The sequence below is a fragment of the Ochotona princeps genome, chromosome 3 (assembly GCF_030435755.1).
Source record: "Ochotona princeps isolate mOchPri1 chromosome 3, mOchPri1.hap1, whole genome shotgun sequence".
Lineage (NCBI taxonomy): Eukaryota > Metazoa > Chordata > Mammalia > Lagomorpha > Ochotonidae > Ochotona > Ochotona princeps.
Genome location: NC_080834.1, coordinates 8,644,273 through 8,668,581, shown reverse-complemented (window position 1 = coordinate 8,668,581; position 24,309 = coordinate 8,644,273).

The window sequence follows — 24,309 nt, the reverse complement described above, 5'->3', positions numbered from 1 at the left end:
AACTTCTGGATCAGCCAATACTAGAAACATATTTTCAAAAATTTAGAATTCCACTATTGCTTAGGCCATTTGAGTTAGGCTTGTATTAATGATAGTTGAAAGATCTCTTTATGTTGGTGTTGTACCCCATCAGAAAGTGTAGCTGAAGTTCCCTTGGAAAGTACAACGTATTACAAAAAGTTGGATGTATGGGCTATTTAATTGAAACACTACTTCATAATTTATCTGCGTTTTTACATTTATTCATCTTGTAAGTATTTATTGAGAGCTTATGAGGAGCTGGGCACTACATGAAGAAGTTAATTTCAGAACACATAGCAAAAATTGACCGACATTCTTGATGGAGAAAGGAAGGAAAAAGATGTTGGAATTACTAACTGAAATAATAGCTGAAAAGGTCCCAAGCGTTGAAAAAGACATGGACATTCAGTTACAAGAAACTCAATGGAATAGTTTAGGAACTGGAGACTTCCTAATGAGGTCTACAAACTATTAAACATTTTTCAACCTGCTCTAAAATATTGAGCATGATGAAAATTTGTCCAGTTCTTTTTATGAAACCAACATCACTCTGATCATAAAAATGAGCAAAAACTCATAAATTATAGACTTAATATTTATTCCTGATGAACGTTTATTTTAAAAATTGTGAACAAATTTTAGCAAAATGTTTTTTTCTAACACCACATCAAAATGATGATGATCAAATGGAATTAATTTATTCTAGACAAACATAGGAACAGCGAATTTTTGTAAATGCATATCATAAATCACATCAGCAGAATGGATTAGATTCAATATTCATTCATGACAAAATTTTCTGCAAATTCATTATATAACGAATATATCTTCAAACCATAAAGATACATCTGATAAACCCACATCCAATAACATATTGAGTTGTAAAAAGCTGCAAGAGCTCTTTCAGATGTGAAACCAGAAGAGGATATTGTCTTTCACCACTCTTATTCAAAGGAGTACTAGAAACATTACCAAGAACAATCAAGAAGAAAAAGGAAATACTGGATTTCCAAACTAGAAAGGAGAAAGTGAAAATATGAAAGTTTACAGATGACATGATTTTGTCCATGTAAAAACTTAAACACTCTGTGAAAAAGCTGTTAAATCTGATAAACCAAGTCAGTAATGTTTTAGGTTACAAAATCAACATATACAAAGCAATTGCCTTTAAAAACACTGTGACAAACTAATTGAAAAAGAAGCCAAAAGAGAAATGTATTCAATAACAGACACAAATATACAATATTTGGGTTTAATCAAATGAAGTGGGAGATCTCTATAATGAAAAGCATGAAAGAAACCATCAAGGGCAGAGCCAGAAATAGTATCTTTTGCTCTCAGATTGAAAGAATTAAAACTAAAATATTTATACTGGGGAGAGCAAGATGGTGGAATCTGGTAAAGACATGTTCAAAAGGATGGAGAAGGATCATCTGAGGAGAAGCAGAGAGGGCATGACTCAGGGAACAGGAGAGGACAGGCTGATGGCAGAGGGAAACCTGGAGCTTGTGAGCACAGGGAAGCAGTAGAGAGTGAGGCAGAGTTGCAGTGAACAGACACTCAGCAGCAACTGACCACTGGTGGTCAGGTGGGAATGGGAGATCACTGGGAATTCAGAAGGTGAATCTTCCCATCGTGTTGCAGATTCTATTGATTTATAAATCCAATTATGAGCAAAAACAGAATGGAGAAGCCCTTTTGGACTGGTGTGGGAATGGGGTCGATTTCATGACCCAGACTCCCAGCATTGCCATGTTGGTTACCATTTAGGATATTGATAGACATTAATTCAAGTTATATATGGGAGTTAAACAGGCCAGGCAAACCTAGCAGACTTCTCACTGAAACCTGGAACCTCCATAATGTGACATTCAGCAGATGTTAGAAAGATCAGTGAAATACTGGAGCCAGAGCTTGAGAGCTACTCTTGCCCGTTTGATTTACATTGGCATTGCTGAAGAGGGTTACAACTGGCTCAGCTTGCCACAGGTAATGCAGCTTGCTGTTCACAAGTTGCAGTTCACATTTCTGTACAGACGCACATCTGCTCTGTACTAGTCTCAGCTAATGCATCTGATGCTTCATTAATAATCAACTGTGAAGAAAAACACAATTCTCAGAGATAAAGAATTCAAGAGAGGAACAGTGAGTTCTCTGTATGAATGCTTAGAACTTTGTAGCTTTATATAACACCTATTATATCACATTCGTCATCACTTCATAGATCCAAGAACTTCACTTGAGTAAGCTGGAGTTAGTACAAGTGCTACGGTAAATCTAGTGAAGAGGAAACACTGATAGGTTTTCTGTCTCAATTAGACTTTTTGTTTATTATCCTTCCTCTATTTTAAGCCATTTACATTTGTATTTCTCATATGACCACTTTGATGCCTATGTGTGGTCATACCTAACATGACAATAATTGATGTTTATGACTGTATTCATATTTGTGCTATTCCCTAAAAGCTTTCAAGTCTTTGTTCCCTGTAGTTTAGGCACCCAATACTGTTGATTAAAAATGGATTGCAGCCTGATTTCCCTGTCTTTGTAGGTACTGAGTTTTAACACCCTGGAAGCTTTCAAAACTGTGTCCTTATTCACTGAATTTAGTGAATGCCCAGATGTTTAGAATGGTAAATTGGAGTAGGGGTATTGTAGACACTTCTTAAATTAGGTGAGAAGGCTCTCTTTGAGTCTTACCATGCATGTTTGGGATTGGTGCCCTGAGGCTTGGATCTCATCACGGCCTGGCATTCTCACTAAGGTTACGCTTGAACTGTGGTGAGTGGGAACAAGAATTCTCAAAAGTCCCCAGAAGAGATCCCTGTCTACCTCAGCACACCCTGAATCTTCACAGCTGCCCAAGAGGTACAGCCAGTGAATGTACCCAATAGCTTTCCCTTCCCTTCTCTGTGCTTTCCACAGCTATCCTGTTCCTGGCTGATGCCACCCCCTGGCCACAACTGAGTCATCTGAGTCCAAGCAGTTGATCCAAACCGGATGAGAAGAGTCCTTCCCTTGGAGGCTGGAATAGACTAATGTGGTTCATTTCCTCTACTCCTGTCTGAATCATCTCCACAATGAGAAACATTTGACGGCCACCTTCCTTGAAGGATTGAGCCGGCCTCCCACCAAGAGGGTAAAAAAACCACGATTTCAAAGGGAGGCAGAGGAAACAATCTCATTTTACTTATTTTATGAAGCTAAATTTGAAATTTTGTGACTTTTAAAAATAGCGTATCTGCCTAATGCATTTCTAACACGAAATTCATACTTGTAGTACTTGTCCATTTTGCCCAGCCCCGTTTGTCAGATGGAGCATATTTAAATTAAAATTTTTCTCTTTATTCTAATCAGTTTCAGGATGAAACAGAAATTTTAAAAAATGCCGAATTGTTGTGTTGCTTTCACGTATTGGTGACCAAGGCTGTCACAAGACAATTTTTGGGAATTCCATTTTCTCCTTGGCAGATCATATCAAAAAGTTACTGGACTCCAAATCTGTTTTCAGTCAAATGAAGTCTCATCCCACTCCTGTTTCAACCTGTATTTGACCTATGATTAGAACAAGAAATAATCTTTGTTGTTAAGCTACTAAGGCTTTTCAGTAATTAATACCACAAGATAAACTTGCCTGTCCTCTAGGATGACTGTTTATTTGGTTTCTATATTTTTTTATCTATTCAGTAGAAGACATTATTTTCATTGATAATGTAACTTTTTTTTTCTATAATGATATTAAATTCCCTTGAATATCCTGACAAGGGAAAGTCCTGTGGTGCAATGGTTAAGGGAAAGCCGGAAATGACTGAATCGGGATCAACCTCCAGTTCTGATTTCTGGTGATGCATAGCCTGAAAAGCAGAAGCAGTATTGGCTCAAATCCTTGAATCCTGCCGCCCATACAGGAGATGAGATGGGGCTGCAGACTCCTGCCTTATCCTGGACCAACACTGGCTGGTGGGATATGAAAGAGTGCAAGGGAGATCTCCTTATTTCTCTCTGCGTTGATCTTTTTGTATCTACACCTTTTAAATAAAAAATTACATATGTTGCTGATCATATTGCCAGAACCCATCCCTCTTCTTATGCTTGTACAACCAACCTCTTTCAATTTGTTTTCCCTCAGAACAGACTTCTACTTTTTCCCTTGCTTATGTCTATAAGCAATGTGTAATTACATATATGGGCTCATGTCTTCCTTGAGCTTTTAACGTTTTCTTTACTGATGTTACTTTATTTCCTTATCTTCTTAAACTATATTTTGTCTATCTGGATGTCATTGTTTCCCTTACATATTCTGTGTTTTGTTTTCAATGTAAGAGATCTAGTCAACCTTATCTTTTATCACTATTCTGGTATTCAGAAATGTTCATTCTGTGATTCAGCCTGTTTGAAATTTGGGTTGAGAAATCACTTTAAGAACTGCTTTCCAAGAACATTTTATTTCTTTGATGGCTCTTTTTTTTTTCTTTTTTTGTAGCAATCTGTTCCAGTTTTGTGGTTGCAGATGTTACCTATTTCCTCCGAAATTAACTGACAATTTAAAATTTCTTTTCTGAGGTATCATTGTTTTCTCCCAGGGCTAGGACCCTCCATGTTTTTGTAGAAAGAACACTTTGATGGTTCTGAATATTTAATATTGGGGTTCTGCTGTAGTTGTATAAGCCATTTTACACATTTGATTTCTCCTTGAAAGAAGGCCAACTAAAGACTTCTGTTGCAATTGAGTGAGAGATAAATGGACAGGTGAACTCAGGCCCCTGCGACTGGTGAAGAATCTGGGGTCATGTCAGGCTCTGTTCTGTTTATCTCTACTCCTGTCCCATGCTAGGATTGATTGCCAGCAAAGCCTTCTGCTTTATTTAGAAATGCCTGTGCTAGTCCAGTGCCCATGTACTCGACAATCATTCCCTGCCCAGCTCTGCTCTGTGTCACACTGAGGCCGACTCTGGCAGGCTGTTCTTCCTTGTGTTTCACCTAAGACAGTTCTGGTAGGATTTTGCCAACGGGACCCTGAAGCAGCAGGCTGAGGTGCAGGGAGAATCATGGGATGCCACCCCTCCCTGCCCCACCTCTCCATCCTACTGTCTATTTGGTTAGTGTTTCTAGCAGCATTTGCTCTCTTAAATCTCCTGCCAAGTGTCTCAACCCTTTGTCTTCAAGGCATCATCTTCATCTTGCTTATCCCCAGTGAGACTTCTCAACAAAGGGCACTGAATAAAACTCCTTCTGCCACAGTGTTTCCGTTCCATTCCCTGGTTGGACCCTGACTGGTACAAGAGCCTACTTTAGGACAAAGACCAGTTGTGCAGCTGTGCGTGCTTTTAGGGCAGGAATCGTGGTTAAGTGGACCAGGCGCAGGGCAGACATTTCTACATCATGTATTGTTAACAATGCTGATTGTAGAATCCACTCTGTTTTTGTGATAGTGCTGCTGGCATCAATCTATCTTCTCTTTCTCAGATATTCTTCAAAGCTGATCAACTGAAAAAGAAAGTTTCTTATTTTTAATGATGTGTCTCTTATAACATTTCTTTAGAATCAGTATAGAATTGGGTATCATTCAGTTGGCTCTGGATTCAAATCCTTACTCTACTGCTAACTGGTTTTGTGACTGAATACAGATTCCTTTATTTTTTGTACCTCCGTTTCTCATCATTTAAACAGGAGTTATTTGTGGATTAAATGATTTGTGCAAGAGGACCTAACAACTAAGAAGCACTCAATAGAAACGAGCTATTGTGACTTTAGCTACTGCTAGTATTACTTCAAAATTTTAATTAAATTTTAAGATAGAAAAGAGTATATCCATTGGCTCAGTTTATGAGGCCGCACTGGAAGCATATGGCCTTACTGCGGATCATTAGCCTGCTAATTAGCATGACAAGAGGAAGAGTCAGAAGGAAAACTGAAAAGAAAAATGAATAAGCCTGATTTTGATAAGGATGAGAAGGCAGGTAGTTACAGTGCCTAAAATAGCAGAATGATGGACTTGTGGCTGTTGCTGAAGGACTGTATTACTGTAATAACATGAAGGGAAGCAATGAGTGGGGTGGATGGGAAAGCCTTGTGAGCATGGAACCATATAATGAAAAACAAAAATTAAAAAAATAAAAAAAGATATTAATTACAAGGAGTAATCTGATGTCACGTGTTTACAGGTAGACTCTACCTCACATGATATTTCAGAATAAATATCATGATCACAAAATCTTTATTATTTTACTCCCTTTTCCCTAGCCATGTCAAAATGCTTCCTTTCTCTTACAGGACAGAATAAGTAAGAATTTCCTCTATTAAAGACAGTTTTTTTTAAAAGATTTATTTATTTTTATTGGAAAGCCAGATATACAGAGAGGAGGAGAGACAGAGAGGAAGATCATCCGTCCGATGAGTCACTCCCCAAGTGACTGCAACTGCCAGTGCTGTGCCAATCTGAAGCCAGAAGCCAGGAACTTCCTCCAAGTCTCCCACGCAGGTGCAGGGAACCAAGGCTTTGGGTCATCCTCAACTGCTTTCCCAGGCCATAGGCAGGAAGCTGGATAGGAAGTGGAGCTGCCGGGATTAGAACTGGCAACCATATGGGATCCAAGCATGTTCAAGAAGAGGACTTTAGCCGCTAGGCCACCACACCGGGCCCTAAAGACAGTTTTAAATCCTTGGAATAATAATTCAGATGGACACCGTTCCCTCTTTAAAATTACCCTTATAGTCTTCTGGAATGAATCTTTTCAGCAGCAATTAATACTGTAAAACAAAATGTTCTATCTTATATAAGCCTTGAAAAATTATTCTCTCATATTTGCCAAGAACAAAACAAAACAAAATAAAAAATGGCATTGCAAAACCCAATAACACGGAACAAGCCAATTCTAATCCTGTGGGGTTTTCTTTCATTCTAACTAATAATTCAACTTGTAGTTTGAAATCAATTGAGTTCCAAGTTTTAAGAGCAAAAGAGTTTCTTGGAAAGATACTGATTAATTTTATTGCATCTCTTTCTAGAAAAATTCATCTTATCAAATATGAAAACCTCAGATTCGTGGCAGTTACATGGTCTTAAAGGCCCTGTATCCTTTTATTTAATTCTTTCTTTATCCCAGTGGCAAGTATCTTTTTGAGGAGAAAATGCCAGACATTGAAAGTACTCACATATTTTTAATCTGTGATTACAATTTTGGTATGAATATTGTCCTGCAGGTAAAATATTAGCTACTCAATATTTTCATCAACTACAACAAAAGTGATATTTTTTTTGTTTCTCAACATCTGTGAATGTTAAGTTGCAGTACCATCTGAAAACTGAATGTAGGTTATGATAGATATGTATGGAACATGAGATTTCAAAATAAATGCACAAATCTCAATGGGTGCTATAAAAGAGGGTTTGAAAATTGAATCATTAGTAGAGAATGCCATAAAAGTTATACCTTTAATATAATTTAAAAAAATAACTTGAAAAAGTTGTATTTTCCACATGAAGAATTCACTGAATGTCGTGCTTTGCCATTTGCCAGTTGTGTTTTAAGTGAAAAAAGCTCATGTAGCAACAGCTGGGGAAACACACATGATTGTCATATGTTTTGTTGTTGCTGTTGAGTTCATTTAAAAATATCTGCATGATGAGGAACAAGTGATTCCTGGTCCCAGGGTATCACAGCTGTAAGACTCGTGACATAAATTCAGTATCAAAACACATTTATTATGTTTTAGAAAGTGCTTTCTAAAATGTGCTTTGTGCTAAAGAAGGGAAAGTTTGAACGTGGGAATGAAGTTGAGTATTTTTTGTCTTTAAAAGATTTCATGCTTGCCAAAATGTACATCTGTTTATTTTAGATATTACTGATCTTTTTCTCGGAATTCTGCACCTCAGTTTATGCACATGTGGTAAAACTATCTTTTTTATGTCAGTGAGTGAAAACTGAAATTATTTTAATAACCTCAAGAGAATTCTAGAAGGTGTCTATCTATGCAGAACTTGTTCAAAGTTCACATTTTCAGATCCAATTTGAAGAAGTAAAAGAATGTACTGGCTTTTGGAAATGACTGGGACACTTTACACCCAGTGGGAACCTTTCCAGTGGAGAAAGTACCAGTAATTGCTAGAAAACACAACTGAATATCAGAAACTGAAAACTTGATGAAGCATGTATCTTTTAAAAACTGCAGTCTTCTAGTACAGTTTTCAGTTCTGCAAAATAAATGTTTAATGATCACGAACAAGCAATAAATTGTTCCACATCAGTATCAGTCCTTTATCTTGATCTATCTGCAAAGACAATGGTTTCAAATTAAATTAACAAATAATAAAATTTTCATATGTCTGCATAAGCGAGAAATGCAAATAATTGCAGCAAATATAGCTGTTAACCATTAATTTCTGCCGATTAAGACTAATGAGGTTTAATGAATCCTCCTCTGCTTCTTTGCACAAAATCTCAATTATTTCTCTTCTTCATGAAGAACAAAATCCCCAGACACATTCACTTCAGTACAATGAGGCGATTAAAGCTAGATTTTAAGTACAAGATAATCAAGAGAATGAATAAACAAATAGTCAGAACACAATGTTTGTAAGGCAGTGTATCCTGTATGTTATTGAAAGGAATACTAATATTTCAGAAATAATTAGAGAGTATTAAAAAGCAAAAAGACATGTGGCATACATATGCAAAGACACATTCAGTCTTAAAAATAGAATTGTGGGAGTGTTGAGGGCCGATGCTGCCAAATATTGATGAAATATATGTGTCTATGTATGTGTGTATAATTATAACACCGAACAGATGGAAATGTGACAATAGTAAAACATTTTCATCATGTGTACATGGGGGAAATGGAAGAAAGCTCAGGACCCTCTACCTTTCAACCTCCCCCCCACACACAGACAGCCTGTGCACAAAACCCTAAATTCCAACTTCTTGACTGTGACATGTGGTTATAGCCTTCTTTTTCTCATGTAACGTCTTCAAAGTTCCTTTCTCTTGTAAGGCAGAAGTTAAGGTATTTATTCCTGGTGGAACAAAAGATTTAAGGAAAATGTAAAAGGAAGTAATTTTCTCATCATGAATTTTAAATACCATTATTTACCCGCACAGAGTACTTAATATCACCTTGTGTATCACCTCTGACCATCTCATATACCAATCGTACTCCAAGCTTTGGGAGTCACTGTTGCTCTGCACTTGTACGGTTTCAGTCTGTGTCTCCTGGTTCCTAGGGAAAAAGAGAGAGTGGGATGTTTTAGAAACGTGGTGTTCTGCTTTCTTTAGTGAGCAGAGTGGGTCTCTAATCCTGCAGAATTGAAGATGATCCATTCAGCATTCTGCACTTTACGGGCAACTTCAGACGTCTTCAGTTACAGAGCTTTTCCTATCTTTACTACCCAATAGTGCTGCAGAACTGAAAGACAAATATGAACTTGGGATTGGAAGCTGATAAATGGGGCACTTTTTCTGGGAGGCTAAGGACAGCATGGTTAATGAATTACAGATCAGATCATTTACATGAGTGGGGACTGTTTGCTTTCCTTACCATCAGCTCTGTCCTAACCAACAAGAGTAAATTCACTGACAAAATGGGAGGGGGAATGTGGAAATAGTTTTAAAACAATGTTTAATTTCTTTTAAAGGTGGTGCTTCTGGAATAATCTTTTTTCTTCTAATGCTGTAGAAGATTACTTTCTATTTAACTTCTATGGGTGCTGCAAACCTTATTGCTTGACAGGAAATAATTCTGAAACAAGAGATTTTAGTTCAGATTTAAGGCGGCTAGGGACTTATGTGTGGCAGGTGTGCAGGTAGTGGTGTGGGTTCCCCTTACTTTTTGTAAATCTCAGAGAAATTCCTGTAGTCTGCAGTCTGGATAGACAGGACAGGACTGACTCCTTTGTCATATTTAGACATTTCATGAGCTGTGAGGCCGCATTGCCTGAACTGAATACTGTTGGAAGCAGCCCCGAGAAATAGTGTTGAGACCAAATTCTCACAGCAGAAATTTGGGTGGTTCCTGTGGCTGAGCACTTGTTCTAGTGGAAAGATGGCTTATTTGTGAATTTACTTGACTGGTGAAATATGGCTAATTGGTTGACTGGTCAGGAATTTGAAGCATACATAATTGTTGATGAAGGAGGTCTAGGGAACTGTACAGAAAGGGAAGTCTTACGAATATAAAATATCTGTGACCCACATACTATCTTAGTTCAGGACTTATTTGTGAAGCCGTATCTTAATAATTAAGTGGAGAATTTGGCATAGTGCCTGTCAGCTTTTTATTCCAGGCACTCTGGTGCCTACTCCATTGGTTCACTACAAATGCCATGATATTGAGATTAGAGGTTATGTGTGGAATCAACAATGTGGACTTATTCTCACCAAGGCTGATCTGGTTTCTAGCCACTCAGCTGCACGGCCAACAGACTATGCAGAGACCATCCCCCAATAAAGGACAGATGGCAGCTTGTTCATAGTGGGGGCAGAAGCAGTTGTCTACCCAAGGGCAGAGGGTTCAGGGTCACATTTGCCTTCCCTGCTGTCTGGGATTCTGCCATTACTGTGATTCATGGATTACAGGTGTACTCTCTCCATGTCGCTCCCCAAACACCACCTATGACCAGGTAACAGGGAACTCACTTCACTCAATTTTTAGGTCATGTGTCCTTTGTGCAAACTCTCCCATTTATTTGATATCTGTCCCGAAATCAGATAAAAATCTCTATCCTTTCTCATCTTATATGTTGACAGGTAGAAATACAGAATAAATAATGTACAGCAGTGAACGTATCACATTCTTGTCTGGATTTTGTTGATTATTTTTTTTAAAAAGTGCAATGCTTCCTCTTCATTCGTCCCAGCAGTATTTTTGTTTCATTGTGCAAGTGGAGGATAGTCTTAGTCACATGACTAGTTTCACCTCATTAATAAAGGCCATGCTGAGCTCTCTGTATGGACTTCTACGAGCTTCAGAGAGCTTCGCCCTCGTCTCCCCAGCCACTTGTCCTTGTGGAGAAGCACTATAAGACTGCGCAGTTGAATATGCAAGGCAAAATTTCAGAAGACCTCCATGCTGATTTCTGGACCTCTTTCTCTACATCACTTTCTGTGCAGCTTCCTGACTTCTCAAATCTGTACTTTTTCTTTTTCTGGAGACCCAGTCCCTGGTCATCAACATGAAAATCAGCAGAAAACCAGGGACATTGGAGGTTTCCCTTCGTTTACTTCCTCATTAGAGAAAACAAAGTCTTAAGCAACTGCTGCCAAATACCATGTAGTGTATTCTGTCCAGTTGCCTAGTTTGTTTGCTTTTTTGTTTCAATGGCAAGACCGGTATGGAGCGAGGGCCTCATCACAGGCAGGGGTAGGACACTAACTTTACCCTTGGGGTGTCATTTTTCCTTCCTAGATTGCAATGGATTTGATACATATTTTTTCTTTCTTTCTTTCTTTTTTTTTTTTTGAAGAGCCCAGCAAAAAGAAAATACTCTAAGTAAATGAATGAAACTTCTGTGCTTCAAAACATAATGCAACCCTGAATTTCTCTCAGGTAAGATGGGGAGGCCAGAGAGGTCTTTGGAGTGAAGCAGGCAGAGTCCACAGAGGCAGGTACAGAGAGGGTAGAGAGATACACTTGCCCAAAACTGTTTAGAACTAGTAAAGCAAACACCGTGTGTGTGTGTGTGTGTGTTTCTACTTGGTTGGAATGCAGAGGTATTTCAGGAAAACACGTGATGAATATTAGCAACTCTAGAGAACCTGGTAGACTGAGCACAGGTGTTTGTCTCGGCAAGCAGTCCACCAGTCCCAAGAGGAGCCCATTTAATAGATTCTTGGGCAGCAGGAGAGTTTTCAGTTCCTGAAACTCTATTTCCATTGCCAGTGCCTGCCTCATTCTCAAGCCAGGTTTCCACTGGTGATGTCAAGCAGCCATAAACACATCTTAAAATAACACCATGCCTTTCAAGACAAAAGGTGCTTAACATTTTAGTCCAAAACCAGATGCATTTACGACTGTCTTTGAAGGACTATACCGTTGTAATTATATAGGGGAAATCAGTGGAGGGATGGAAAAGCCCAGAGCCATTGAAATTATATCATAAAGCAAACAAAAAATAAATAACTGTTATAATGTCCTTTAACACTTAAATAAATCTTACAGGACCTCTTCTTCTACAATATGGTGAAGGAGAAGTCCAGTAATTGTTTACCAATTCAAAGTGATGGTAAGGAGCACAAAAATGACCTCTTAAGTGTGATCTCCCCCCTCTGTTATTGTCTGATGCACACACCACACACACATACACACACACCTGCATGTACTCATACACCTACAGTAAATTGTGACATTAGCAGAAAACATGATTATATTACCCTGTTCTCAATGTATTCCCTTTATATTCACCATCACTCAAGTAAAAACTAGAAAACTAGAAGAAAACCCAAAGCAGTTATTTCAAAAGTTCATCTAGGGCCCAGCGCAATAGCGTAATGGTTAGGGTCCTCGCCTTGAACGTTCCGGGATCCCGTATGGGCGCTGTTTCTAATCCTGACAGCTCCACTTCACATCCAGCTCCCTGATTGTGACCTGGGAAGGCAGCTGAGGACAGCCCAAAGCCTTGGAACCCTGCAGCCATGTGGGAGACCCGGAAAGAAGTTCCTGGCTTCTGGCTTCAGATCGGCACAGCACTGGCAGTTGTGGTCACTTGGGGAGTGCATCATCCGATGGAAGATCTTCCTCTCTGTCTCTCTTCCTCTCTGTATATCTGGCTTTCCAATAAAAATAAATAAATCTTTAAAAAAATTCATTTAGATGAGTGTTTGTTCTCCTAGAAATAGCCTTGTCATTATAGAGATGTTTCCAAATACCATATTCATGCACCTGTCATGCCTTATCTGTACTACACTCACTAAGCTTTTTTATGCCTGTTTTGTAATTACCTTGCATATTAACTTTTCAAAATTTTATATCTGATGATGTTTACATAGTTGCAAAGAATGCATGACCATTCAGACAACTAATTAGAGTAGGAAGGGTTGAGGACTAGGAGAAGGTGGATGAGACCAATGTTTCAATTTTCCTTTCTCTTCTTCCTGTATCTGTAGTAAAAGGGGAGAGAAGGGGAGAAGCCACACCCAACAGCCTAACTACATCATTACCTGGGGATGGAGAACGGCCACCCTATGTCATCCCAGGATACCCGATGTGGAGCATGCACTGAGAGTACTGCTCAAGCAGTTTCAATAGTTCTGGAATGATGTTGATTTTATTGATCCAAGGATAAGAAAATCTTTCCAAGGTCCATTGGCTGATATAGTCCAGCTAAGAATTTCGATTTACCCAGATACTTGCTGTCAACATTTGTCTGGGAGAGCTGTCCAGTTTGTTCTGCCCTCCATGGTACTAGACATCATCTTTAGGGGTCAATGAACTGGTTGTCATGTCTCCCATGTGCATCTGGGCATGTCATCTGCTGCACCATCTTCAGCAACGGATGAGGCTGAGGACTCCACGCTCAGACCGCAGATGCTGCGGCTCTTCCCCAGTCGAGTTCTGATTGCGGTCGGGGCGGGGGAGCCCCAAAGAAACCCCACCTGAGGTAACCCAAGACCCGACTCCTGTGTGTGCCAACCAGTGCAGGATCTGTCCAAAATGTATCAAATGACATTGCTCTGTCCTGTGGGCACTGTTTTTCTTCCCATGTTCAGTATGTTTGTGTAGCATTATTGGATACACTGTTTTCCATTTCCTGACTTGTCTTTAATATTCATTTCATTGAATTCCGAGTCAAGAAATATTTATATATCTCCTGGTGGTAGTATTTTACTTCTAGAGGTATTGTGATTTTAGTTCTTTGCATTTGATTTTTAAAATATGATAAATAATATATTTTGCACAAAAATGTTTAATTGTACTAGCATTTTAAAAAATATTCTTACAGAAGTATTTTGATACCTTTGCAAAAACAATGTGTGCATTTTCATTTATAAGCTTGCTGCCTCTTTGTTTTTGTATTTAAAATTTAGAAAATATTTTTTAATTCTCAGAGAGCAAGTTCTGTGTCTTTTATTAAGATATTCTTAAATATTTAATGTTTATGGATGTTAATCAAGTGTTATTTCGAAGCATCCAAGTAGGTTGTTGCTACTATAAAGGCAGTTGATATTTGTGAATTGTACTTGTGCCTTGTAAGCTTAGTAAACTTATTTTTACACTCTAGTGTTTTTTTTTTTTTTTGTGGATAGCTTAGAATTTTTTACATAGACCATCAGATCATCTGTGAACAATTTTACCTCCAATCTGTCTTTAATTTCCCCCCTCATCTTATTATTGAACCTTAGTAGAATGGTGAATAGGTATGGTAAGAATGGACATCTCTTTTTTTAAATCTAAATAAAAATAGTGAAGTGAAAATTAACTATGGATATTTTTAGAATACCATGAAATCAATAGTATTTCCTTCTATTTCTGATTTGTTAACAGCTTCTATCATGAATGGCTGCTAAGATTTGGTAAACGTTTTCCCTATACCTGGTGTCTGAAACAGCCTCACACATTTCTTCTTTTTTTCTGCTAGAATGGTGAATTATATTGATTTTTGAAGATTAATCCAACTGTACATTCCTAAGATAAAATTAAGTTTGACAGTATACTTGAGCAATTGGTTAGTTTACAGTATTATAAGACATTATAATTGAAAAGCACATGTGTCCTGCAATTGCTGGATTGTTTCATTAATGGCATTTAACTCAACTTGCTTGATAGCAATGTTCAATTAGAATACATAACCATATATACATATATATTGATATTGATATTTTTATCTGTTTATTCTACTATTTATCTAGACAGGAGTATTGAAATCTCCAACTGTAATTATGGAATTGTCTTTTCCTCCTTAAAATTTTGTCACTGTTGCTTTATGAAGTCTGAAGATGTGTGATTAAGACCATAAACTTTAGAGCTATTATTTCCTCTCGGTGAAATGATCTTTCAAACAATACAAAATGTCATTCTTTAATCTCTGTAGTAGTCCTTATATATAATAGAAACCAAGAAACAGTTCTTCAAAACTAAAAAATAAATAATAGCCACATGAAACATTTTGTATATTTTTTCTTTCAACTTGTCTATGTTTTTATCATTAAGGTGATAATGCAAATCATAAAATAATCTTATAGTTGGATAGTTTTGTCTTCAGGTATAGTCTGCTATATTATGCTTACAATGAAATATTGATACAACCTGTATTTAAAATTATCAAGATTGCTTAATTCAATTCTCTACTATTTTTTGTTTTATTGGATCTAATGTAGTCCATATGACACTAATATACTTATTTTATTTTTGATAAAAATTTCATGACATTTCTTTCTTTCTTTAAACTTTATCGTATGTCTTTACAGTCATAGTAACATATTACAGGCAATGAATATTTGTATCTTTAAGAACAGTATGAAATCTTATGTTTTTTAACTGCCTGTGCATAATCTATGTACTACACAGAAATACACACGGAGACACACACACACACATCTCGGTGCAGATTTAGGTATTTGATCTTTTTAGAGCTGTTTTTATATAAGGTGACATTTGGGGGTCTTTTATTTTTTAATGCAGGCTGCTATCCAATTGTCCCAACAGCATTTGTTGAAGAGACCAAGCTTTTTCCTTGGATTATGATTAGTTCTCCTGTCAAAGATAAGTTTCCTTAACAAGTTTGGGTTTTTTTCTGGGGTTTCTACTCTCCCCCATTGATCTTCTCTGTTTCTGTACCAGTACCAGACTGTGTTGATGATCATTGCCTGTGATATGTCTTGAGGTCTGAAATTGTGATTTCTTCATCTTGATTTTTATTCTTTAAGGTAGCTTTGGCTATTCATAATCTCTTGTTTTTCCAGATGAACTTTTGTATCATGTTTTCTATTTCTGAAGAATACTGGTGAAGTTTTGAATGGGATCACATTGAATCTGTATATTACTTTTGATAGTATGGACATTTTGGATGATATTGATTCTATCTGTCCAGGAACATGGTAAATTTCTCAATCTTTTAAAGTCTTCTTTTATTTAATTTTTTTTCCATTTTCTATGTTTACATGAATGAGAAGGTTGCAGGCTTGTGTGGGCTCTGAATAGGGTGGAAGGGTCAGAGACAAATGTTTCTGTTTCTTTCTGTCCTGTGCCGGTAAGGAAGAAGGTGGAGGGGGTGCCTCTTGTTTTTAACTGCATCAGTGCCCTTGGATGAGGGATGATCATTTGATAACAACTTAGAGAATCCAATGTGGGAAAGAGTGTTCTTGAGTGGCTTTGACAGCTCTGCAAAGTTGTTGGTCTTGTTGCTCCATGGTTGAGAAAATCTTTGCAAGGTCTATTGGTTGACAAGGCAATAGACACAGGAACAAATGCTGCAAAACTTGGCCAGAAGGATTGTTAAGCCTGTTCCACTTTCTGTCCTCTGATGAGGCAAATGTGTGTTCTGTGCTTGGAGTGCATGTACTGGGACTGGGCTTCCTGCATCACTGACGCTTGTGCAGTGGACAAGATGTTTAGCTGCATGTTGGAGGCATCATGTCCAGCTCTTCTAATCCTGTGGGGACAACCCTGACCTATTTTGTAAGGAGACTGTGGGAACCCAAATTAATATTATTTTTCTGATAGAATTAGTACAATGCATTGAGCCAGAAGTGAGTTCTCTGCTCAGTGCATGCCCAGCTTATTGTTTCCTCTTCCCACCCCCTGGCCTCAAACCCTTTGCCACTGAACTCAAAATGGGACCTTATGTGGCACTGGTTGGGACTAGGCTGTGGGATCCACCCTATTCCAACATCCATCCACTAAGAGGGCTCTGCCACTCTGCTTCTGCTTGTAATTGGATTTAAAAACCAGCAGGACCCACAATTGTTGGCTGGGTTCACCTCCTGAGTTCCCAGTGATCTCTCTTTCCCATTTGGCCACCAGTCACTGCTTTCTCAGCTGCTGGCCTCAGGTCTCCAGCTGTTTCTCTGCCATCGGACTGTCCTTTCCAATTTCCTGGAATTAGGCCTTCTTTGCTTCTATTTGGATAATTCTCCGTTCATTGTAATCTATCCTGACCCATTCTGCCATCTTCAATTCTTTAGTCTAATCTGCATTTACTTGATATTATTAATGCCATAGGCCTTACATGGCATTAAAATGGCATTTTAATGGCAACAGTAGTGTCCCAAACACCCTTGACTTCATTTTCGTTCCCTTTCTGTTTTCCCATCAGTTTTTACTTTTTCATTTTAAGTTTATCATTTCAAGTTGTATATGACTTGGAGATCTTTGTGATTATTTTTGCAGTATCTATTCATAATTCAGGATTTAGGACGTAAATCTTTAACATCGCTATTTGCCTTCACATTCTGTTACATACCTAATGCATTGTGGCAGAACATTTTGTAAAAAATATGCAACAACAACAAACAAAACTTCAATATTCCCACTGTCCCCTTTGCTTCTATGATATATTTTTCTTCTCAAAATGTGTAAATCGCACAACATTTTGAAGATATTTAGCTTGAAATAATGAATCAACTTTTAAAGATATTTAAAAATGAGGGGAACAATTTTATCTATGTGGCCACATAATTTTGATTTTCTGTTGTTACAGCTTGTAGTACGAAAAGCTTTTATTCTAGCTCCTTTTTTGGAAGAAACTTTTATTTCAGTGTAGAAAGTCTTAGATTGAGTATATTTTTTTCCTTTCACTACTTTAAAGACATTGGCCCATTACTTTTTGGCTTAAATAGTTTTTGATGCTAAGTCCCTTGTATTTTTATATTTTGTTCTTCTGTAGGTAATGTGATTTTACTTTGACTGCTTTTACAATTTTTTTTATCACTATTTTTGGAAATTTGATTATGATGTACTGTTACATGCCTTTTTGTGTTTCTTCATGATTTTTTGAGCTTCTTGGATATATGAGCTTAATGTTTTCAGAATAATTGGGCACATTTTGATCTATTTGTTTTTAAATACTTTTATATCACTCTTCCTCTCTCTGGGTTACAGTCACAAATATTTAATAATTTCAGTGGTTTCCTGATATTCTGGACACTTTTCAAATATTCTTCTCTTGTCTAATCGGTTTTATCTACCAGTTGGAATTTAGGTTTATTATCACTATAATTCTAAGTTTTTTTCTACTTATTTTGTTTAAAATGCTATGTATTCCAATCAAGTATATTATTTACTTCAGATTAGTACTTTTATTTCATATGGTTTTTCTGTCTTATCAATTTGGGTCTTTTTTGTGTCTTCTGTGTCTCTCATTGTTGGACCAGAGGTGATGGATGCCTCATTGTTTAGGTACCATGGTATGTATGTTCGTACACGAAGCTGAGTGCTTCCAGCCATTGAAATGCTTTTATAAGTTGCTATTACAATTGATATTCAGAGCTCATGAAAGTTGTGGCTGCTCAGCTCCTATGAGTAAATAGTAAGGAAATAATTGTTGCATTATACATTGAGTTTGTTTTGTTTTGTAGAAAATCATAGCTATTTTATGAAGTGGATGTAGCAATTTCTAAAATCCCCTCCAGGGGTGAATGCAAGTCTTCTTTCTTTACATCCTCACCAGCATTTGGTGTTGTAAGTATTCTGGATTCTGGCATTCCCCTAGGCATATAATGATATCTTGTTGTTGCTTTAACTTGCATTTCCTTTATGATGGGTTATGAGCAGCATTTCCTCAAAATGTTTACTTGCCAGTTGTTATGGTCTGCATTTTTGCCTTGGAACCCAGTCATCCATGTGACAGTGTTAAGAGGCAGGGTGATTAGTGGGACTGGTGCCAACATGCCAGGGAAGGCCTTGCTTCTATCACCAAGCGGGCCTACCAGAAAGGCATCAGTAGCATCTAGAAACAGTACATTGATTTTGTAAGTTGTGCTCTCAAGAAATGGATACTTTTATTATTTCATTAGTTTTACTAAACCTTCAATTAACTGAGAAGATTGACCTTTTCTGAGGGAACCTACCCTTTCATTCTCTTTTCTCCACTTTTAATTCCAAATACACAAACTGAACATTACATTAACATGGATTTTTGCATTTAATATGCAATAAAGTGAGTTGGTAAGCATTAAATTGTAACTATGATAAGCTTTTAATGTAGTTAAATATGGCAAAACAAATCAGTACTTGGTTCTTAATTGATTTTGATTGTATTGTGTAGACAATCTCATTGGATTATGTGTTCATTATGGAAAAGAAATAAAAATCAAAACAAACAAACCAGCCCTCTAGCACTTTCAGCATCATTTCCATCCATACAACCCTCCAATGTGAATATTAAGGAGAATTAATTTTGAGCCATTGACACTAATACATGTCATTTCCTTCAGAAGCTGTTAGCCTGAAATGCAGAAATAATTTAAAAAAACTCTATTGAGATCAGATAATTACAGAGACATATGAGTGCTTTTCAAATTGTATTTGAGAAGAATCTCACTAGCCTAACAGTCCTGAGCTACGTTTGATAACTTTAAGTGTACAATAATGTACATATAATCATATATGTCTTACTTCGAATAATGCTGTGACTGCTGGCTCTAGGGCGGTTTAGAGAACATATGTTCATGCTAAGTTAAATGCTGTTCCGTTTTGTTTGAAAAGTCAGGACTGACATCAGGGCATTTTGTGTTAGAGAACCTCCAACGGACAGAAGATAACATATCAGAGGAGCCTAAGCAAAATTGTCATACTTTAGGATGAAGTTGGGATCCATCTGAGTCATTTTGTAATTCACACTAATTGATCAACTTGGTTGATTGTTGGGTCAGTTTCCCTGGAGCAGTGGCTAAATTAGGGATTCCTGTGCAAATGATTTTGGAAGGGGTACTGCAAAGCTATGAGAGGCTGTGCTTCTGGCTGAGTCCAGACTCAGTCTGATTTCAGGTGGAGCGCAGAGAGTGTTAAAGGCACCCGGGACCTGCTCCTGGTGAGACAAACTGCACTTTGAACTCCCCCCGCCCCCCGCCACCAAATCAATTAATTATTAGCAAAGGGCCACATCTCTCATCTTTCAGGTGAGTTTGGGAGCTTCCATGACTGCAAACACAGGATTACCTGGGAGCGATGGCTCTCGGCCCAGGACAGTTACCCAGAGAAGAGGGCATTTGTGAGTCAGTCTAATTCAAACGCTCATCAGCTTGAGGAAGGCTCCATGGAAGATTAGGGTGTCTGGAAACCGTAGCAAGTGCCTACTACACTTACAATGTTTGTCAAAACAAAACTCTGCAGAAATGTTGCTTTTTGTACTTCCATTGCCCCTTTGTCAGTCTCCATTTATCCTATTTCTGTTTGAGATGTTTTTCTACTTTTTCTTTTTCAAATTCTACTCTTGATCTTAGCCACAAGGCTATTGCAGCCATTTGGGGAGTGAACCAGCAGATGGAAGATCTGTCTCTCCTCTCTGTAAATCTGACTTTCCAATAAAAATAAATAAATCTTTAAAAAAAGCAGAAAAAAGAGAAATTAGGAATAATGTCAGGGATGGTATTTTTGGCAGAGCACACATAATTGATTGAATTTATTGGAAAAAGTGGCATATTATATGACATGTCCCTATATAGCAAATAAAGCATTTAAAAACCATTGTGAACTTAAATCATGATGTATTTCTTAAAAAAAAAAAAAAAAGAGAGGGAGAGACAGAGACCAAAAGAGATCTCCCACCTACCTGTTAACTCTCCAATGGCCACTCAATGTCTGAAATTGGGTGAAGGGAAAGCTGGGAGCAAGAACTTTGTCTGGGTCCCCCATGCAGGTGCAGCGGCCCAAGCACTTGGCCCATCGTTGCATTAGTAGGGAGATGAATTAGAAGTGAAGCAGTGGAGTTTGAAAGGCTGCATTGCAATTCAAACCCCTAAATTTAAAAATATATACATATACATACATGCATATAAAATACATACAGATATGTATGCCTTTCATAGAATTCATATATACATATATAAATTCATATGGATAAATTCCATATACATTCATATTCATATATATGAATATATAACTTCATATATTCAAATATAAATTATATGAATTTATATGATAGGCAGAGTTTCAGGGAGAGAGGTTTTTCTTCTGGTTCTCTCCCGAAATGACCACAATGGCCTGTGGAGTTGAGTTTGGGTCAGGTTTGTACCAGGAGCTTAATTTTGTTCCAGCGCCACTGGTGGCAGCTTGACGTCCTCAACCACAACATGGGCCAGAGGCCCCTTAAGATTTTTTTTTATTTTTATAAAGAAAAGTCCATCTTTTGCAGTGCTTTTCTCCAAATGTTGTAAATTATATTATTTATAACAAGTTTAGAAAAAAGATCATTTCTATTCTTGAGTACTCAGAAAATGCCAGCTAAATGACCTTTATTTGGGCACTATATCAGTTAATATCCTTCTCCGGGGACATTTGGAAACCCTAAAAATACCAGAGTGGAATTAAGTCTTTCAGGCTTAATCAGAGTCACGCAATGTCACCAGTTGATCTGATGACCTTCCAATTCACAAGGTGGACACTAGGAGTTGGGTTCACTGAGGTATCTCTGACAAAAGTGCAGAATACAGTTATTCAGGCATTCATGACTTTAAACAGTTGGTTAAAAATTATTTCATTTTACTGGAAAGGCAGGCTTATAGTGAGAGGAGAGACCTAGAGAAAGATCTTCCATCTGCTGTTTCACGTCCCAAATGACCACAATTGCCAGAGCTTAGCTAAACTGAAACCAGGAGCCAGGAGCGTCTTCCAGGTCCCATACAGGTGTAGGATCACAAGGCTTTGGGCCATCCTCTGCTGCTTTTCCAGGCCACAGGCACGAAGCTTGGATGGGAAGAGGAGCAGCCAGGAAATGCACCAGCGTCAATGTGAGATGCCACCCTTGCAGGTGGAGGATGAGCCAGTTGAGTCACTGCTCCTGCCCCCTCGATTAGTTACATTCCTGCTTCTCCTTTTCCTTTGTTCTTTGGGAGAGAAAGAAAAGTTAATCAAAGAGAAAAAAAAGAAAAGTGGACTATAATCCATATCCATAGAATGCTAAACAATTTTCTGATTAATTATAAAATAAGCATACTATTTTATAGATAAAATATGATAATCATCCCCAAACTATTATTTTGAGAGTGCTGCATGTCATAATAACACAACCATTCACCCTGAATTGTGTGGTCATCCGCAAAGGGAAGTGTCTCTGTGTGGTTCTGCTGCTAACAGGGACACAGATTTGTCACTGTCCATGGTGGGACAGAGCGCCGTGCCAGAACTTGCCAAGCCTGCCAGGAGGAATCTCATGACCGTTTCATTGAGGTCCTTTCTCCCACGGGTGGGAATTTCATTGCCCTGGAGGATCATGCAGTCATTATTATTGCACACGCACATTTTACGGCCCAGCAAGCATTAGGAATCAGAAGCCAATGTTCTGTTGCATTGATTTTGCCGGAGTGCGTTTGCCCTCACCTTCAAGTGCTGTGGGGAGAGACTCTAATGACTTTCCACTTATGTGGAGAGAAGAGACACAGGAAATGACCAGCATGGTACACATACTAATTCTCTATGTAAAGTCATCTGGCAGTTACAGATAAACTTAGCAGACATATGTGAACAAAGTACAAGATTTTTAGATATAATGTAAACTTCATCTTAAAAATACATGTGTATGTTTTTCTAAATATAGACTAAAAAAATTATGGGATTTTTCACCATGGAAGAGTGAGCAAAGCCTCTGTGATGTACCGGCTCCATCCTGGTGGCTCCACTTCCAATCCAGCTCCATGTGAGCGGCTTGGGAAAACAGCACAGGCTATCTCAAGTCCTCGAGTCTCTGCACCCATGTGAGAATGGGCAGAATTCCAGGCTCCTGGCTTCAGTCTGACCCAATTCTGCCCCTGGCAGCCATGTGGGCAGTGAGCCAGTAGATGGGAGGTCTGTCACTCCTTCTCTCTCTGTAACTCGGTGCTGCAGATTTTAAAAAGGAAGGTAAATTTCTAATTTCTAAAAAAAAAATTAAAATAATTTCCTTGATGATGTCTAGCTGGATATGTATGAAAATGAAATTGATAAGAAATTCAAACCAAGATCTTGGCCAATGCAGCAAGCCCTTTCTGTGCTGTTACCTATAAGTATTTTTTATTTGCTTGTTTGTGTTTGATTTTTAAAGATGTATTTGTTTTTATTTGAAAGGCAGATTTACAGAAAGAAGAGAGACAAGGACAGAGGAATGTTATATCCATTGGTTCACTCCCCAATTGACCAGAGAACCAGAGCTGGGTGGTCTGAAGCTGGGAACCAGGAGCTTCTTCTGGGTCTGACACATGAGTACAGAGGTCAAAGGACCTGAGCCGTCCTCTGCTGCTTTCTAAGGCCACATGAGCAGGGAGCTGGCTTCAAGCACAACAGCTGTAACTTGAACCAGTGTCCATATGCAGGCATTGCAGGTGGAGGATGTCGCTTACTGGGACAGGAGGCATGCCCTCAGATTCTTTGTTTTATATTGTCAACTGACACACACACACACACACACACACACACACACACACACACAGAGAGAGAGAGAGAGAGAGAGAGAGAGAGAGAGAGAATTTTTAAGATGGCCAAGTCTTTTAATCTTTTTGTTCCTGTTCTAGTATCTGGTTCATGGTAAGCTGTGCTCATGCTAGCATTTGGTTGAACTGAATTGATTTTGAAAGAGATATTCCTTATAATTATACTTATAATGTGTATAATTGGAATGTGTTGTGTTCAGAGTTAGAGTCTAAAGGCTCAAAAAGGCCAGAATGAAATATTTTTTAATTGCACCCTCTGTCACAGTGGCCCCTGGTGGTGGACTGAGATTATTGCATTTCATAGCATGGAACTGTTTTACGGGGTGAATTTGTGTTAGGAATATGCTATTTTTCAGGCTTCTAACTTATATGTGAATATAGAATTGCTAACTGTTGTAAACACCTACACACAAATTTTTTACATTGGATTAGAACACTTCAAAGAAACTTTTCAACAGCTGATACAGGTAATAGAGAGCAGTTCTTTCTAAAAGAAAGCTTCAATTCAATTGCCGAAGAGACTGGTAATTTGCACAACAGCAATGGAATGAAAAATAAGGGGAAGCAAATCATGACCTTGGTGGTGCCCGTTTGAGGTTAACACATCATTTTGCTGCTCAGTTGTTGACATTTTGGCATTTCTGTACTCCTTTGTTAGAAAGAAAACAATATAACCAAGAGCTTAATTCCTGAGTATCAATTCTCTTGGACAAAACAGAACTTAATGCAGCTT